Below are 6,369 nucleotides of genomic sequence, written 5' to 3'. Positions count from 1 at the left end.
AGAGAACCTAGATGTCCATCAACAGATGAATGGATAAAGAAGAGGTGATATATAATATATATATATATATATATATATATATATATATATAATAGAATACTATGCAACCATCAAAAGAAATGAAATCTTGCCATTTGCGATGGTGTGGATGGAACTAGAGGGTTTTATGCTTAGTGAAATAAGTTGATCAGAGAAAGACAACTATCATATGATCTCCCTGATATAAGGAAGTGGAGATGCAACGTGGGGGGTGTGGGGGATAGGAAAATAAATGAAACAAGATGGCATCAGGAGGGAGACAAACTATAAGAAACTCTTAATCTCACAAAACAAACTGAGGGTTGCTGGGGGGAGGTGGGTTAGGAGAGGGTGGTGGGGTTATGGACATTGGGGAAGGTATGTGCTATGGTGAGTGCTGTGAAGTGTGTAAACCTGGTGATTCACAGACCTGTACCCCTGGGGCTAAAAATGCATTATATGTTTATAAAAAAATTTAAAAAATTATAAAAAAGAAGAATGTATTCATTTTTATTAGTAAAGAATATAAATGCTTATTTAGTGAATTGGGTACAATGCTTTGAACAGCAGTAGAAATTAAGGGTAAACATAGGAGAAGTTTTGCTCCAAAGTCAGTTTCTTAATGAAGCCTAATCCAACCACATTAGGTAAAATAACAATGCTCTCTGTTCAGCTCTAGCCATTTCTTCTCCCTCTTATCACTCTCTGCTTTACTTTCTCTTCCAGAACATTTATTACTATTATCATATTATATAATTTTTTCATTTATTAATTTTAAAATGTATTGTCTCTCTCTCCTAAAAGAATGTAGTATTCTTGAAGGATGGCATATTGTCTATTCTGTTGATCAGTGTATTATCCAAAGAACCTAAGGCAGTGCTTGACACATAATAAGTAATCAGTAAGTATTTGTTGAATGAATAGAATGTTTAGGGTTTATATTCTTGCTGTGAGAAGACTGAAGAAAGCAAACTTTGTGGGAGTTTAACCAAATGCAAGAGATAATCTATGTAAGATTAATCTGGGGAAGCACTTATGCTGTTTGCCCTGTTGTGGGATCTCTTTATCATATTAATGATGTTGTAAGGATCCACTTTACAACAAATAATGTAAATTGTAATTAAAGGTGGAGTAACAAAACTGTACCAGCTGGCTTCTGGATTGAAGGATGGTTAAAGGGCAAGTTTGGGTGGATCTTTCACTGTGAGCAAAGAATGAAGTCCCAAGGTCTATAAATAAGTAATACCAAAAGATTGGTGTATAAATAGAATATCTCATAAATAAAAGATATTGTATTGAATTGTGAGTTCATGAATTTTTTGAGTATTGCATACCCAGAAGTTTTACTAAGAAATCAAGACTTGCAGGTAGTGGCTTTTGTGAAATGGCTTATGTTATTAGTATGACAACTAGTTTTATTTGTTTTCCCTACCCCTTGCTGCCAACCAGCAGCCCATCCAAAGGAATGATAACACGTAGAGGGGGGAGTTAACCAGAGTGTATGTTGGATTAGTGTTTGAGTATGTTGGATTAGTTTTCTAATATTACTATCTTCAACTGATGGAAATACCTTTTTAAAATAATTTATTCCACTTCAGTATTCTTGTCTTAAGTGGTAAGTACAAGAATATTCCAGAGAGCTATTAAAAATGCTACTAATGGCAGCTATGTAGTTCCAGGTGCTGGGGCAGTGGAGGTGGCAGTGGAGAAGGCTTCGTTAAATATAAACCCAGTATAAAGGGCAGGGCCCGACTTGGAGTTCATGCATTTGCTGATGCATTGCTCTTTATCTCCAAGGTTCTTGCTCAGAACTCTGCTTCTTACCTTCAGGAAACACTAGTTAAAAGTTCAGGCAGAACATTTAGAATCAGGTCAGCTTGAGGGTGCGGACTTGAACACAGGAGGTAGCTGCAAAATTGGCATGAGGGATAACTGTTGTGTAAGGAGACAGCTTCTTCCCTCCTGCACTACTGTGATTTTTACCTACATTCTCCTGGTTGACGAGACAATGAGCTGGATCGTGAACTGGAATATCTTCTCGAATAGATTGAACTGTAGCTTCTCTTGTGTCATCTGAATCATGAACATTCTACAAGGTGATTCTAAGAATATAGGTATGGAATTTTTGTCCAAGCTTCAAATGATTTTAAAAAGAATTTCCTTTTTCCATATGAGAAAAGAGAAACAAGAATACGGATACTCCAATTCTGAAGTTCTGAAATTATAATTACAGTATTTTTAAAAAATTGCACTACATTGTACACACAGTAAGCAGGCCATCTTTACCCAATGAACAAGATATTTTGCTTTAGCTTCAGAGACATAAAAGTACCAAGTCAGTTAAATATATGTTACCTACCTTATTAAATGTTCCTTGAAAAACAACAACAACAAAAAAACACTAAACAAAAAGAGTAAACTAGAGAGCTGAGTTGGTAGGGAAACTAAATCATTAGGTGACTGTAATATAGGCACAGGTTACCGTATGGGAATAATTAGGTCATTTATTTCTTTTTCTTAAATTCATGTCACCTCTATGTGCACCTCAAAGTCATATTTCTGTTCCGTTAATAACTCTTGTAAGGGACACATTTTTTCCAAGTTATTTTCAAATACCTTCTTTTATTAAAGAGAATGATAACTGTTGAAATGATATACTCAAATTCAGAGTCATCTCATTTGTAGCGTGAGAATAGCTTAAGATTAGGTGGAATTTGCTTCAGTAAGTAAAGAAAATACTCTTAAAATTTAAAATAGCAGATTCTTAAAAAATTAAGTAAACAGTGAGATACCATTTTTTGAAACTGGTTTATGTTTTACCCCTGGGCTTTTCCTGATCATAGCCCAGTAACAATAAAAAAACAAACATTTCTCTGAGCTGTGGCTATTCATTTAAACTGTCATTATCACCCACTCTGGTAAACAAGAATGCAAATGAAAAGAACCATGTTGGCTTCTGTTCTTTGAGAGACTCTAGAGAGAACTTGGCATCTGGCAGATGGAAAATAAAAATAGTGGGTTTATGTTTTACTAATTATAGATTTCTAAAACAATAGATATGTCAGGAAAACACATGTTGATAAAAATGAAAAGCAAAACACAACTGTCCACAAGTTACTTTTGAGAAACATTCTCACGTTTTAGGTGCTAAACTTGGATGCTTGTTAAATATTTATTTTTAGCAGGAGAAAAGAAAACTGCATCCACAAGTATGTCTGTGTGTGTGCTCACGTGTGAAAGAACAAGAGAGGAGAGAGGCAGAGAGGTAGAGAAGAGAAAGAGCAAGTGAAGGAGAGAGGAAGGAAGGAAGATTGGTTGATTTCCTTTTCAGGAGGTTTGGTTTAAACACGTTTCCCTGAAAGTGGAAGCCCATCTGGGGGAGCAAAGGCCTAAGCCCATCTCAGGGAGCAAAGGCCTAAAACTCAACAGATCTCTGAAGATCTCATAGAAGGGATGTTCTACTTTCCTTTTTCTGGAAAAGTAGAGGTCAGAGGCTTGTGCATGAGCTGAACTATTTGCTTTGGTCGTTCTGTGTCCTAGAACTCAGGAAATGCCTGGATGCAAAATAGAGAGATGAAGTAGATAACCAGAATTTTACAGCCTTTTTGTAAACATGTAAGGGGCTGTCTAACTCTCCCCAGACTGCACTGAATTTGGTTCATATCAGTGCGTTAGTTGTCTTCAAGGAATTAAGGTATATTTGTACTTCAGGATATGAACACACTCAATTCCATTTCACAGGAGCACATTTTTCTGGCCTAACTTAACTCAATATTAAGTAACATAAATTAACAGTATAAAATACAGGTTTTATTTTTCCAGAAATTTATATTTTAAAATGCTATATCATCAACATTATTTGTTTTTTTCATTCTTCTATGAGTGTAAATTAAGGACTTGATACACATTTCATTAAAATATTACAACCACCATTCATGGGCAGTAGACCTTTTATCGAGTTAATGACTGGCAAATTTAATCTTTTGGGGTAAGAGAAAGGATGTCATTAACAAAATAATAACAATTATCCATTTATAGACAAGGCCTGTAAGCACAGGCTGTAGATGTGGTCTACTTTAAGGGGCAAACAAAAAGGATGTGATTTGTCTGTAGAGAGTTTAAAAACAATTACACAATTAAGTGAAAATCAGTCTTCTATTTGTTATCATCAAGCACTCGGGCAATTCTAAACGTCAGTAATGGGATGCACCTCCCTGCCTGGGCGAACTGCCTCAGGCCTTAGAATTTCCTCTTTAAACCTTGCAACTATGTTATGAAGTAGGTATTATTAATATCCCCCTTTTACAAAGGGAGGCTCTGAGGCTTAAAGAGGTTAATTTGCCTAAATAATAAAATCAGGGTGGTGCTGGGAGGGGCCACATTTAGAATTAATATGCTGTATTGCTTTCCTAAAATAATTGTGGATAATAAACTGTTTTGACCTCCTCCTTGCCCCACATATATTTTTCTGCTAATCTAGGTAGAGGAAATTTGATCATTCCATAAATTAATTTCTTTCAGATAACCCTGTTCTAGAAACTTTTCTGTCCTATGTAAAGCCTTATGATAGCATTTGTGAACAAAATTCAAGCTCCAGATTTTTATTCTCAGAAAAGTCACTCATATGTCTATGACTGATTTTATTAGATCCTTGTCAGATGTGATCCTTAACCAAAAGCTTGTATTATAAAGAAAATACAACATTCTGTAACTCTTCTCCAAAGTTAGGTTGAGTGGTTAAAGATTGCACTGCAACCGGCAATGAGTAAATGGAAATATGAGGATTTCTGCACATAAGACGTATAACCTTATCAAAATGTCATTCGGAGATAACTTAACATCCTTAGAAGTGTGACTGTCAGAGATTCCTCCAGAAGACATTTAGTGCAGCCCTGACTATACGAATAGCAATTGATATCTATTAGCATTAGTAGGTAGCTAAGTGGAGAGTTTTGAGCTTAACCAAGTGTGTGTGTGTGCTTATGTATATCTTTGTGTAAGTGTAGGTGATGAGGGAGCAGGAGGCTGGCTGAGGACAAAACAAGAGCTGACACCTTGCACCCCCCCCTTCATCCGCTCCCCTCCATAGGTGTAGCATTCCTCAGGCACCCTTGACTGCCATAAAATGATAAATAGTTAACTTGCTGAGATCACAATCCTGCAAGACAGGAGTCTCCCTTGGTTTGCAAATGTCCTTGAGATTACAACAAAGAAGTTACCTTATCAATAGGCCAATTTCCAAAGACTCAGAACTCAGTTTCTCAAGCCTAATGTCACCCTCCCCTCCATAAAAACCGAAGGAGGTGGAAGTAGAAGGAAAAGTAAATAAAGTTAAATTTCTTCTAAACCTAAATCTCATTAACAAGGATGCTTGATAGCAGGAATGTAACATTCCACCAGACTTCCAATTGTCTTTACTTGATAGCAACTAAGCCTTCAATATCCTGATAGTATTCTTTGCCTCAATAGCCCTTCTGAACACCCCTTTGTCCTCACCTACCCAACTCCTGTGTATATAACCAACCACTCCTAACAACCCGGGGCAGCTGCATCTCTGCCTGCCCACGGGCCCTGTCCCCGTGCTCTAATAAATCACCTTTTGCACCAATGACGTCTTAAGAATTCTTTCTTTAGTCGTCGGTTCCGAACCTCCTCACCCCACCGAACCTGACTTAGGTTCTGGGACTTCATCATAGGGATTAGAACTGAGTAAGCGTGGAATAATGAGAGGACTTGAGAAATAAGTCTTCTAGGACATAGTTAACTCGAGGTCTGAACAAATAACCTGGGAGTTTAGGTCCAAAGAGTAGGATGTGAACGGAGGGCCTCAGGCTTTGGAACAGGGAAGGTAGAGTGAACTCCATCCAGAACACCAGGACCTGGTTTAGAAGTTCTACTTTGACAAAAGGAAAACAGGGTTCCCTCTAGTGTGGAAGGGAATGCAGATTAGGACCACTGTCATATCTATAGTCTTTTCTGCTCTAGAAGCATAGGACAATTGAGGGATCCAATGCTAATGGGAATTCTTTATTCTTTTATCTGTAAAATTTCTTTTCCGTATTCCATAACTTTTGAAACTCCTGGTCTTGCTGCCTTTTCTGTCATATAAATGTAATTTCTAATTTCCAATGATCATAGAAGCCACAGGGAGGCACTCCAGCTTTCTACTAACAGATTCCGCTAAATCAGCATTCATTTTTCTCTTCTTCATTCCTGTTACAATGAAGTATACTGAGAAATCTCCTAAAATAACCTTCCTGGTTTTGGTCTGGATCTCATCTTCCTCCTTCTCAGGAAGTTTATTGTATTGCCTTTTTCCTCTCTTTCCTGTGTCTTTAATTTCTCCCTGTT

The sequence above is a fragment of the Mustela nigripes genome, chromosome 13 (genome assembly GCF_022355385.1).
Source record: "Mustela nigripes isolate SB6536 chromosome 13, MUSNIG.SB6536, whole genome shotgun sequence".
Taxonomy (NCBI): domain Eukaryota; kingdom Metazoa; phylum Chordata; class Mammalia; order Carnivora; family Mustelidae; genus Mustela; species Mustela nigripes.
This window is presented reverse-complemented; position numbering follows the sequence as displayed.